Raw genomic sequence first — 13,253 nt, forward strand, 5'->3', positions numbered from 1 at the left:
GGGAGGAGGAAAGGCCAGGAACTCAGTTTGGACCCACGCTAAGAGTGATGCCCATGAGACGTCCCAGAGGGGGCGCCGAGTGGGCAGTTGGATGTAGGAGTCTGAAGCTCTGCAGGGAGTCCGGGCTGCGGAGCCGCAGAATTGAGAGTGGGCCCCACATGTGTGGCACACAAAGCCACAGGCCTGGGTGACAGTGTGGGAGGTCCACGCGCTGCGCTCTGGGACTGGGAAGTGAGAAGGAAGGACAAAGAGGACGGAGAAGAATCAGCCAGGGAGGCACGGTGAACCCCTCCCCCGGCGTCAGTGCTTTATCTGTAAAGGGCAGGGCAGGGGGCGGCTCTCTGGCTTTCCGTCCCACTCTGATACCTCTGCTTTTAAGATGTGGAATGCAGGTGAGCCCAGATGGTAGCAGAAAGCCCTTGCTAGGTCTAGTGTGGGATGCACGTGGGACTCCGGTACCTGACTGAGCTCCCTAGTGCAGGAGCATCTGTGGATGGCCTCATGCTGCTGCTCTCCGGGAGGGGTGAGAGCTGGCGGCCCTGCCCCAGCAAGCCTCCCGCGGGCCCCACCATGCAGCAGGGTGGGCCAGGGCCAATGGGTTCTCACCTGGGCTGGAGTGGGAAGAGCCGGCTTTTATTTATTTATTTATTTATTAAGATTTTACTTATTTATTTAAGAGAGAGAGAGGGGTGGGTTGCACGAATGGGGCAAGGGGCAGAGAGAGAGAGAGAGAGAGAAGCAGACTCCCCCTGAGTGTGGAGCCCAATGTGGGGACTGGATCCCAGGACCCTAAGATCATGACCTGAGCCGGAGGCAGATGCTTAACCAACTGAGCCACCCAGGTGCCCCAGGAGCTGGTTTTATTCAGACACTGCTTTCTTAAAAAAAGAAAAGCTTAACTTTTCTCCCATGAGAAATGATCATGCACATGATTTCGAGCATTTTTATAGAAAATGAGGAGGGTGGTCTCTGACATGTCTTCCTGCTGTTCTCTTGGGAACATGAAAAACAGTTCTTTCTTGACTCACTCACAGGTGATGCCCAGGTCAGGTTTTTTTTTTTCCCCCCTTGGGATTTCTAGATCCAACTGTGGACTGAGCAAAGTGGCCCAGAAGCAGAGTGGAGTCAGGCTGACGGGATTCCAGGCCTGGGACAGTGTGGGCTCAGCTCTGCCAGAGTCCCTCGCTGACATGTCCCGTCAGCCCACGCACGGAGTGGTCCTCGGCGACCCCATGCTTCAGCCCGGCCAGGAAGCTCTTGGTTTCCTGCCACCAGTTAGTCACTCCCATTGCACATGCGCCGTGCTAGCATCTTACATGTGTTCACATATCTACCCAGAGAAAGAATATACGTGTGTGTGCGCGCACACATGCGTGTGTATAAACACACTGAATCCACAGGAACCCTGCTTGTAACACCTCGTCACAGCTGGATTCACACGGGCCATGAGAAGCTCCAATCTCTGCGGCTTCTGGTTAGCCTCACCGTAATGACGCTCCAAGTTTTGTGCTGCAGAGTTCTTGGGATGCCACTTCTGCTGTTCTGATTAGGTGCTGCAGTATTGTTGTTCCCTTCAGAGCAGGAGAACCCAGAGGCTTAGAGAGATTAATTTACTTACCCGAAGCCCCTCGGGCAGTTGGAGATCTGGACCCGGCGTCCTGACGCTGTAGCTCATGGGCTTCGTCTTCTTGCCAACGGTGTCCCTTGGGCCTTTGTGATCAACCCACTTGACAGGAGGGGACATTGAGGCCTGGAGGGGAGAAGTGCCTTGCGTCAGATCACACAGGCTCCGACAGTTGAGACCAGGCCCAGACGCCTTTCAGAGGCTGCCATCACTCATTTAGAGTACACACCATGGGCATTCTACGAACCCAGGGGTGGGTATGCTTTTCCCAGCACCCCCAGCCTGGTGCCCCCGACGCTCAGTGGCCCTGTGACACTCACCACGGGCAACATGGACACTCACCGCGGGCTAGCAGAAACTGTCCTGTGGCTGGGAATGGCTGGGGAGGCAAAAATGCGCCAGCAGGAATGCCATCCTGAAGGACTATGAACCGCACCCCTGAATCGCATGCTGCCTTAGACCACCTGCTTCTCTGCGGGGGGCCCTCCCTCTCCCTCTCCACCCACTGGTACTCCTGGCAACTTTCAAGGCCATGTCTGGTTCACTTGACCTCTGCTGGGAAGCCTCTCCGCAGAATCCAGGCCTGTTTCCTCTCCTTAGCACTCAGTTTCCAGGCACTTCTCTGTGGCTGGGTACTTGTTTGTATTGGTGGCTGTCCCCCTAGGCAGTCAGAAAGCCCCCCAAGAGCCAGGACCATGTCTGGCTGAGTCTTGTCTTGTGTGCCGCCCCAAGCACCCAGGCCCATGTGCTGCAACTCAACTTGTAGCATGGCGTAGGAGCAGGACAGCGTTTCCAAGTGGGAAAGACAAGAACTCAGAAGGGGCGGAGGTTCCTGGATCAAAGAGTTGGGGTCACACTCCGCTGTGCAACACAGGGAGAGATGATGCACAAGGAAACCCAAGAGGCATTTAGGAAGAACAAACTCAAAGGCACATGGACTCAAAGAGACAAATTCTGAAGAAGGGGACACAAGGACCACGCACGGGAGACAGCAAGTCTTCTGTCTCGCTAGACCCATCAAGGAAAATGTGGAACCTGAGTTGGATCCGGACTGTGGAAGATAGGGACTGTCCAGGCAGACACTCCCTTCAGGCTGCAGGAGGCCTGGGGGTGTGGACGGGGGTGCCCTCCCCAGATGGGGAGCAGTGGGAGCAGGGGCACTGTATGGTGCTTTGCAGTTTCCAAAGGGCATTTTACCTGAATTTTTGGCTCACACAATTTTTACTATGTGTCTTTTGGATACTACTATCATCTTCATTTTATGGATGGGGAAACGGCTTGAAGCCACTTGCTCAAACTCACCGTGCTAATAATAAGCACCAGGCTGGGCTCAAAGGTAAGCCCATGTCCCTCTGTCCCTGCACACAGAGCCCCAGTGGGGAACGCACAGGAACATCCCTTCCTATCAGGGACCTTGTGGAGACATAAGGAATGTATTTTTGTGGCAGAAACTACTCTGAGTTCACGAAGTCTGTTTGCCTTTCTTCCTGGGCTCACAGCTACCTTCACTTCCAGCTCTTGCCCCTCTGCATGGCCACTGAGCTCTGGTCTGTGGCCAGTGGGCAGAGGGAAGTGGCCACTTCTGGTCTGGCTCGTGATTGCTTCCCATGTGATTCTCTGCCTTTCCTTTCCTCTGCCAGTAGGATGTCATCGCCAAGGGTAACACGGAAGCTCCGTGTCAAGGGGGAAGCACCTCCTCGGCCTGGGCTCCTGTATGACAGAGTTCCTTTCCCTCCAAAAAGGGTCACCAGCCCTGCACAGTTAACTAAGACTTTATTATGGCAAGACACTGAAAATCTGAACATTATCTCACCTAGAGGAGCATGGAGATGTTTTCTGAGAACCACAAGATGTTGCAGGATTGTAAACCACTTTGTCCTGTTTGTATTTTAAAATCCAAGGCTTTCTAGCCTGGGGAAAGCCATGTGGAAGGGCCAGTTTGGGGTGCTCTAGGACCAAGGAGAGTTCCCCTCAGAGCAGGGCCCCAGGCCTCCCTGCTTCTACGGCACTGCCTCTCTGAAATCAACTCACTCTCAGCACATCTGAGAAACTGAGGCGAGGGACCACCCAGGAAAAAGCCCCTCCCTCGTTGTGCAGATGAGGTCACGGAGAGAAAGAGACCTGCCCAAGGTCACACACCCCCTCCCCCCCGTGCCGTGTGCACACAGGCAACACTCATCATTGTCACAGTGGACAAGTGCCTGCGGTCACCGTTACCGTGATCGCTCCAGACCAGTGTGCCTCCGCTCCCACGCCCGGGTGCAGCCCCTGCTCAGCCTGGCTCTGGGCTTGACCATAAGGTCTGCTCTGGCCAATGGAACATCAGCCAGTGTGATGCCAGAGAAGGCACAGGAGCACGGGGACATGCGCTCTCTTGCTGCTGGGGCCGCCCTCCATCCCCTGCTACACCTACTGTCAGGAAGTCTGGGTGCTGGTTCCTCGGGACCGGTCGTCCTCAGCCAGAGGGCACTTCCATCCCCCAGAAAACAATGGCCTATGTCTGGAGATCTTCTTAGTTGTCCTAATTGTATATGGTGTTGGCGGCATGGGGGTGCTGCTGGAATTGAGTGGGTAGAAGCCCAGGGCTGCAAAATTCTCACAGTGCCTGTGGCGTACCCAAAATGAAGTCCTATCCAGTCCCAAACGTCGACAGTGACTGCCCTCAACCAATCCACCTCCGCTGCCAGCCTCGTGGGCTGCAGCCCCATTAGTGAGACCAGCAGGACCGCCCCACCGTTCGCAGCCTCAATCACTAACCCACAGCACCGTAAGCAAAAAGACAGTGGTTGTTTCAAGTCATTACATTTGGGGGTAAGTTTTTACGCAACCAGGGTGGCTACAGGACCCCTTGCTGGGGATTTGCACATACTCTCCATGTGACACAGAACGCGGAAGTGGTTGGGTCCTCACGCAAAGATATTTATCCAGTTTGGTGCCGTTTCTCCCACCCCACCACACGCACACCCACACCCCCCCACACTCACACACCCCTGTCATGGACTAGCTGCTGTATTAAGTATTGTGTACGTATTGATTTAATCTTGAGATACTGCCTCCACTTGAGGCTCAGGGTCTTAACCTGCTTGGGGTCCCATGACCACCACTCCGTGCTCTCTCCTGTCAGTGACTCTGTTTCTTGGCTTCAACACCTCCTCAGTCCTCCTGAGGCCCAGCTGCGTCCTCCCCTGTCCCTAGACCGCAGCCCACTAAGATGGTCGGCCGCTGCAGTTCCCAGATGGCCACAGGTGTGTCTCTTGTGACACACTCTGCCTTGAGACAGGACTCTCCAAGGGGGTGAGTGTGAGCCACAGTTCCTGGAGTCAGAATCCGATTTCAAAACCTAGCTCCAATATTCATCCGCTGCGGGATCTCGAGTGCTTTCCTTAACTTCTCTGAGTCTCCATGTCCTCACTGACTGAACAGGGCCACATCGTCGGTACACAACAGTCAGCGATCTGGGAACACAGGGTGAGACGCTGATGGTACCGAGTCCACCAGCCAAGTGAATGAGATCCCTGGTCTCCGGGAACTCTCGGTATAACGTGGAGGGAGACACTGACAGACACAGTGAGAAGGGAAATCAACAGATGACCGAGGACATTTGAAACGTTTTCTGCCCGAGGAAATGCTCGGTAGATACCAGCGGAGCCTCAGCTGCAAGCGGGAAGTGGTGGATTTCTTTTCCTTCTTTTTTCTTCTCCTTCCTTCCTCCCACTTTCCCCTTCCTTCCTTCCTTCCCTCTTTTCTTCTTTTTTAAGAGTGAGAGAGACACGCCAGCAGGGAAGGAGCCCAGAGAAAGGGAGAGAGACTCTTAAGCAGGTTCCACACTGAGCGTGGAGCCCGACAGGGGGCTCAACCTCTCGATCCTGACATCATGAGCTGATATCAAGAGTCAGATGCTTAACTGACTGAGTGACCCAAGCACCCCTGAAAGTGGTGGATTTCTAAGTTCATGGCTGCGAAATTGCTCTCCCACTGGGAAGACCTCGGGGAGATAAAGAGGAGCTTTTTTTCAGGAAGAGAATGGGACTCTCTGGCACAGAAGCATTTCCGTCGCGCTCTCTGGCTCGTGTTCCTTCGGCTGCTGCACTGTGGAGGTGGCCGGCCCAGCGCCCACGGCTGGATGCTGGGGCTCAAGCGCCAGCTGGCCCCTCGGGCAAGTGCTTGCCTCTCCAGCTCCCATCCCCCATCTGTCCGGTGCGGATGACGACTGAGCCTATGTCACGAGGTCACGGTAAGGACTGAGTGAGAGAGCAGCACCTAGCAGGTGCTAGGTGGTGGGGAAACACGAGCCCGTTATTCTCATCCTGCCTCAACAACCCTCCTGCGCCCCGCCCCAAGCCGGCTCTCAGAATTCTAGAAATCCTGGCAGCCAGAGGACCCGCATGTTCCCAGCTGTTACTGAACCTCTCAAGCTTAAGGTCTCCTACCGCACCCATTCCCCTTTCACGGACTCGCCACCTTGCTCTTTCTGATTGTTATTAATTGAGAACAAAGAGAATGTATGATTACTGTACAAAAATTGAAATATACAGAGAAGCAAGAAGAAGTGAAAAGCATTTCAAATCCCACCACTCGGGAGTGTGGTTAACGTTTTAGGGTCTCTCTCTCCAGCCTTTTCCTCATTCAATATATTTGTTTAAATGAGTACGTGTGTATAGTGAGGCCAGGGGGTCAGCGTCCTCAGCCTCACGCCCTCCTCTGAGGCCCCCGTGGGTGGGTGGGACACCAGGGCCCTGTGGGCAGCTCTAGCTCAGGACCCAGGCAGATGGGGGGGCAGGACCCCCTGCTTGAGGCCAGCATGCTCCCGCCTTCTCCCAGCTCCACGAGGAATGCCCCATCTTCCGCGGTGGCAACTTTCTGTGTGGGACAATTGTGTCAGAAGGAAACCCGCCCACCAGAAGTCCCCTGGGAATGAATCAGGCCTTTTATGTGAAAAAGCTGCTCCCGGCACCCCCGAAGCTCCTTCCAACCCGCTCTGGAAGCCAACCGTGCGCCGCTAGTAACTGAGATACTGAGCAGATGGGGTGGGGGCCTGCCGGAGGTCTGCAGGCTTAGCAGCAGCTGGACAGCTTCCTGGAATACACGAGGGTGACATTTCTCCAGGCTTTCTCGACTCCTCCCAAACCCTGGGGAGTGGATTTTGCTTTCACTCTCTACCATGGCATTTCTCAGGAATCTTAAAATCCACAAAGGCTATCATTTACTGAGCACGTACTCTGTGCTGGGCCTCGTACAGAAATGATGTCGGGTCCTCACCTCAGTTCTGCAAGGGAGATGGGGAAACTGAGGCTGGGGCTTACCCAGGCCTGCCACCAGCGAGGGTCCAGAGAGATTTAAACACGGTGATCAAACTCTTGAGCCCACACTCTTGATTTCCACATAAAAACTAATGATGGTCTTATTCACGTGACCAACGTCCATCGTGGAAAATCCAACAGGGCTGAAAGACACAGCAGAAGCCAGCCCGACCTTCTCTGCTCCCCAGAGACCACCACTTACAACTCAGCGGCAGCTTGTTTTTCCTGCTCTTAACTCCAGATTTCAAAATAGTCACCTAAATTCTATTGCTTAGATAATATGAGAATAAGTCACCCCCACACCTCTTTCCTGTTTCTTAGTTTCTTTTTAAAGCAATTTCCCCCCAATTCCTTTAGCGGATCTGCCGGAGGCTCGGTGATCATTTTCCCGCCACTCACCCAGGTTGAGTGTCAGTCCTCCTACTGCCCTGCTCCCAACTCCATGGCCCCGGAAACCTCCCCTCCCCAGGCTGGCTCCTGGCTCTTGTCCCCTGAGACTTCCCTCTGACTTTCCTGGAGGCCGTGGCTTCTTGTCCCGATGAGCACAGTCTTGGAGCCCCTCATGGCCCCTGTGAGGTCCATGCAAACCCACCACAGGGCGCAGGGCACCATCTTTCCCTAAGGTGGAAGGCTGTCTCCCCACCCCATGCCCCATCCACCCTCGTCCCCAGTCTGTGCTGACCCTCTAGTGGGGGTCTGGGGACGTAGCCAGGCCCAGGGCTGCTGGGGCCCAGGTCCCCAAGGTAGCTTGTCTCAGCGGAGGGCCCCTTCCCCACGCCTCTCACCACAGGGATTCGGTGACTCACTCTGAATAAGGCGTCATAAATTTCTTCTTAATAACACACTTGTCACTGAACCATTCCAACAATTTGGCATGGCAAGAGATCTGGCTCCAGGCAGCAGGGCAGAGAACTAATCTGCTTATAAAGTGCTTCCCGCAGAAGACTGGAGAGGGGCAAGGACCACCCAGTCTAGGTCACAGGTGTCCTGCGGAGCTGGAATGACGACGCCCACATTACAGTGAGGGACGCAGAAACTCGCTCCTCAGGCCCAGGACAGACCCTGCACCTCACCCCCAGCAGGCAGCACTGTGTTGGGGCTGTGATGGTAGACAGCTCCGCTTTGGATCCTGGCTCTGCCACTTCTAAACCAGACCACCTTTGGCAGGTTCCCTGATTGCTCCAGCCTCTGCTTTCCTCATCTGTGAAATGGGAATAATCCCTAGTTCATGAGGATTTTGCAAGATTCAGTGAGGTACGTCAGGAAGAGAACCTCCCACATGGTGCCAGCTCACGGCGAGTGCTCTCAGTGTAGCTGCTGGTATCACAGACTCCCGTCTAGGGTCACCTGCCTCCTTCTGCTTCAGGACCACCTCCCTCGGCTTCCTGTTGGCTCTCTGTCCCCTCATGCTTTATTGCAAGCAAAAAAAGGTAGCCACTCCTACCTTACATTACTTAATGATCTCGACTAGTATTTGAGGGAGGCGGTACTATCCACAGTTGATAGGGGGGAAACTGAGGCTGGGCGAGTTTGGGTGACTTCCCCAAGACCCCGCTAGAGGCACAGCAGAGGCAGGATTTGGGTTTATTCTCCCACAGAGCAGCTCCCAGGGGAAGCCCCCGGTCAAGGACCAGCCGCACCAGAGACGTTCCGGATGTGGTCGAGTGTTTTTGTCACTGCATCCTTCCCGGGCTGTTCACTCTCTGGACTCTGGCCAGTGGCTGAGGAGGCATGACTGAGAAGGCAGAAGGAGGCCCTCCGCTGTAAGGTGCTATGAGGCAGCCGAGCTGTCATTTACTGAGCCCGTGCCATGTGCCTTCCATGCTGTCAGCTGTATGTCTCCCTTAATCCACTCTCACTCCCGCGGCTCCTACATACAGGGGAAAATGACGCACAGAGTGGTCAGGTCACTGGCGCTAGTCGGCACCTAGGTGTTCGCCTGTGTTGTTCCGCTCTCTACCTACTGCCTCCCATCAGGGTGGCCTGAAGTTGGGCCACAGCACTCAGTTTTGGGAACCACATCCAGGCTACAGGACGGTCACCCCCACCATGGGCAGAACTGACAGACCCTGCGTCCCTTCAGGAGCCTCCTGGGTCTCTCACTAAGCATCCCGGAGTTTCTTTGTGCTGGCGGAGGAAGGGGGTCCGTGAGGGGCATCTCCTGCTGCTTCCGCGCATGGTTTGGGGACAGAGGTGGCACCAGCCCCGGCAGCAGCCTCCACAGGACTCTCCACCTCAGAGCTGCCTCTGGAGAGTCTGCAGCGGGGCCAGACTTCATTAAACAGCAAGGCAGCTCCTGGGGCGCACAGGGTCCTCTGTCTCTCGCCCAACTACACGTGTCCCACCCCTGCTCCCCGAGGTGGGGACGGTGTCCCTGAGAGCAGGAGCTCGGCCTCATCCTGCCCTGCACCTCCATCACCCAGAACTGTGCCCAGCCCTCAACAGACATTTGCTGACTGGCAAACACCAGCCAGCCCCAGTGACAAACAGAACCAGCGTGGCAGGACCTTGATGGGTTGTTGAAGGGTGAGGGGTCCGGATGGCGCCCGAGACAGCTGCTGTGTGGAGAGCAGAGGCAGGGCGGCACAGGCAGGCTGGACAGAAGGAACGTGTGACAGAACCCGACAGCACTAATTCAAGTGGTCTGAAGGCAGCTGCCCACCAGAGAGCAACAGGCTGGCCAGCTGCGTCCTGGGCCCAGGCCGTACAGCACCAGGGCTGCTAAAGGGCCTCTGGCCCCAACACTCCCTCCTCGGCCATCACTGCTCCCATGTGTCCACCAAGAGGAGGGGCTGTGAGACAAGGGAAACCATCCGGACTGGCAGTGACACGGTCTAGGTTGGAACGATGATCCCCTCTCTGATGTGTTTGTCCCCTAGGGCAGGTCACCTCGGGACTGTCCCTCCACCTGTGGACTGTTCCCTCACACCTCAACACCTATAAAATGGAGATGTGTCTCCCTCACAGGTCATGCTGTGGATGAAAGAGCCCAGAACGTGTGCAGGCCCCCTTCACAGCTGAAGAGCCTAACTCTGTGGAGAAGCCACATCCCTCAGGTGTCTCCCCAGTGCAGACTCTCCACACCCCAGCTCAGAGCCCAGGGCTTCATCCTCCACATTCATCGCCCCTTCCCTGCCCACCCTCCTGGCCCCAGACGTGGGCTCCCTGAGGAGCAGTCCCTGACACAGAAAAGGAAATAATTAGCATAATCACCAATTCCATTCTCTCCACTCTCTTCTCTGTGAAAATAATTTGCTCCTCTGGCAGCTACCAGGCAGGGGGAGGGTGAGGCTCAGGGAATTGTGGAATCTCAGGCTAATTAAGTGGAAGGGATGCTCTGGCTCGAGGGAGACAGGCCGTGCACTCCTGCTGCTCCACACACACGAAGCACAAAAGCAGCCTCTGGAAAAGGTGGAGAAGGCATGGAAGGATGTGAACGACAAAGAAAGATGTTCAGTCAGAGGGCGGGAAAAGGAGACCGGTGTGAGATTAAAGGTTAAAGGGCAAAAGGGGCACCTGGGTGGCTCAGTGGGTTAAAGCCTCTGCCTTCGGCTCAGGTCATGATCTCAGGGTCCTGGGATCCAACCCTGCGTGGGCTCTTTGCTCAGCGGGGAGCCTGCTTCCTCCTCTCTCTCTGCCTGCCTCTCTGCCTGCTTGTGATCTCTGTCTGTCAAATAAATAAATAAAATCTTTAAAAAAAAAAAAAAAGGTTAAGGCAATGGACGCATTTAGCCCAAAGGAGAAAGAAACGAGACAGGTGGCTTCGCCATCCCTTCCTGAGTTGTAAAAAGAATATTCCTCCTGGGTCTTTCCCTCCTCAAGCCTGTGTTCTCTTGTCCTCACTCCCTTTATCACACTCGTCTTTGTTTTCTATTTACTTGTTGATTCCTGGTGACCCTGACTGAGAACGTGCTCTGTGCCGGACAATTTATCAGCTTCTAGAGAGGAAAAGACGAGAGTCTCTGCTTTGCAGGTCCAGTGGGAGAGATGGACTGCCGCACTCCCTACACGAGGGGACCCCAGCCACGCACACTGCAGGATGGAGGTATTCTCGGGCCTGTCTCAGGCCTCGGAGGAAGGAAAGACCGAGGCCAGGTGCTCTGGGAGCTGAGGAGCAAAGTCGGCCTCTCTGCCCTGTCCGGTCTTCAGGGACAGTTTCCCTCAGGAGATGAAGCCCAAGGGGAACCCTGAAGAATGAACCTGTGGACCAGGGGAGGCAAGGTGGGAGGGGCACTGCAGGCGGCAGGAGCAGCCGAGCGAAGGCCCAGGACACGTAATGCAGAGTGTGGACAGGCAATGACGAACTGTCCGTCTTTGTGAGGCAAAGGTAGAAACAGATGTGGTAGGAGCCGCAGCTCGAACACCAGGCTCAGAGCCCAAGGCCCTGGACGCTGTGGCAGGGAACTGGCTTCGTCCAGAAGCAGCGCTACCCCGAGTGTCTAGGACGGCACAGGGTACATGCCATATGGAGAGACAGCCCCCTCCCTCCCGGCTAAAGGTGCTTCTTGGTCAAAAAAGTTGAATGAGGTTGAGTTCAACCAGTGGTTCTCCACTGAAGGGCACTTTGCAAAAGGGGACACCTGGCAGTGTGTGCAGATGGTTTTTCATCATTCAGGGCGGGGTGCTAGGGGCAACCGGTGGGTGGAGGCCTGGAAGGCCGCTCACCATCCTCCAGTGCACAGGACAGCCCCCCGCGAAGACCCTGCCCCCCTCGGGGTTTCCACAGCTCGCGCACAGGCCCTGCCGGGTCACTGATCTTAGCCGTGCTACGGTCTGTTGGCTAGTCTGTCTCCCCCAGCCTGGACTAACAAGGTCTGGACGGCTGCCAAGTCAGTATGTGTGGGTGGGAGGAGGGAGAAAGAGAGGAGAAGAGGAGGTTTGGGCAGGCTTGGGTGGGGCTGCGCAGGGTGGAGTCCAGCTGGTGGGGTGTAGCCCTGCTGGCGGGGTCGGCGGGTACCTGGAGGGGGTCCTTCCACCCTAGCAGCTCCAGCCACCCACAGCTGGGGACCTGGGAATCAGACCCAGCTCTGAGGACCTGGCCAGATCGGAGCCGGGGGTCTACTCTGCACTGGGCACATGGGGGGCGCTCCCATCAGCATCTCCTGCTGCCTGCTTTTTCTTCACTGTGCTGTTTTTCTCCATTGCATCTTTTAACCTATTTTTCATTTCTTCTTGCTCCCTTCCCCACCTCAGAATGTGGCTCCATAAAGCAGGGGCTTTTCGTCTTTATCACTCACTACTTTATTGCAATATTGCCTAGAACAGGGCCTGGCACACAGTAGGTGCTCAGTTAAACGGTGTGGAAGCACTGAATGTCTGAGTGTGGCCCCGCTCCGCAGCAGGGAGAGCCTGTCTACCACGCGCAATTCCTCCTCCTCTGTACCCGCCGGGGTGAGGCTGGGGGGTCCCAGGAAGCCCGCCTCCCGGACCACGCAGGATGTGTTCATGGTCCACAACATGAATTCAAAGCTGCTCTGGGGGAAGACGCGGGAGCTTCACAAGCACACCCTGGATATTCCCTGAAAAATCCGGGATGACGGACTGACCATGACCCAAGGGAGGAGAGAGCAGGTTAGGGTGATGCAAAAGGCCACGCCGGCTGGCAGCCAAACGAAGTTACAGCCAGTTGACAAGACAATGGCGCAAACAAAGGCCTCCCTGCCTCCAGGAACTGCTGCCAAGCACGGTGACACACGGGGCTAATCGCATCTGAGGGCACGGCACTGCCCAAGAGCAGCCTGCGGGGCTGGCCGGGCTTCAGTCACTGCCGGCTTGCCTGAAGGAGCTCATTCATCACCATGCGGGGCCAGCACGGGCGCCCCGATTACACACGGGGAGCGAGGACCACGGTGGGGAGGGCACGTCCCTGCTGGTCCCCTTGGAGACACATGCAAGGAAATAAAAAGCCACGAGTAGAAAGAGATGTTGGGGACAGCCAGGCCTGCCAGGAAACGCTGTGTGCTGTGTCTGTGGGGGGCTGTTTACCTCACAGACTGGGACCCATAGGGCTTTGGTTAAGCTCGGGCTCATGGCTCATGGGCTCAAGGCCTGGTCTATTGGCAAAGGTTTTTAAAAACCTGGGCTCAAATCCCAGCTAACCCTCCAAGCTAGGGTTCCAGGCACTGTCATTTTGAGCTCTGTGGCCTCAGGCCAGTCATCCCAAGGTGTATGTGAGTGAAGACAGGGTTTATATCTGCTCAGCTCGCCTAACAGGTTTACCGGGAAAATTTAAAAGATGGGGCAAAAGGAAGCACCTTGGGAACCACAGAGCCTGGAGTGCAGGAAGGCATGGGAGCGGTGCGGCCAGGTCCCCCACCTTGTCCCTGGGC

At 55.8% G+C, this 13,253-nt stretch overlaps 1 protein-coding gene across 2 annotated transcripts in view; it reads right to left on the bottom strand.

Moving 5' to 3' along the window:
* The window catches only part of PACC1 (proton activated chloride channel 1), a 442,395-nt gene that overhangs the window by 383,695 nt on the left and 45,447 nt on the right, over window positions 1-13,253 (bottom strand). The window lies entirely within an intron of this gene.

Source organism: Mustela nivalis (assembly GCF_964662115.1).
Source record: "Mustela nivalis genome assembly, chromosome: 16".
NCBI lineage: Eukaryota > Metazoa > Chordata > Mammalia > Carnivora > Mustelidae > Mustela > Mustela nivalis.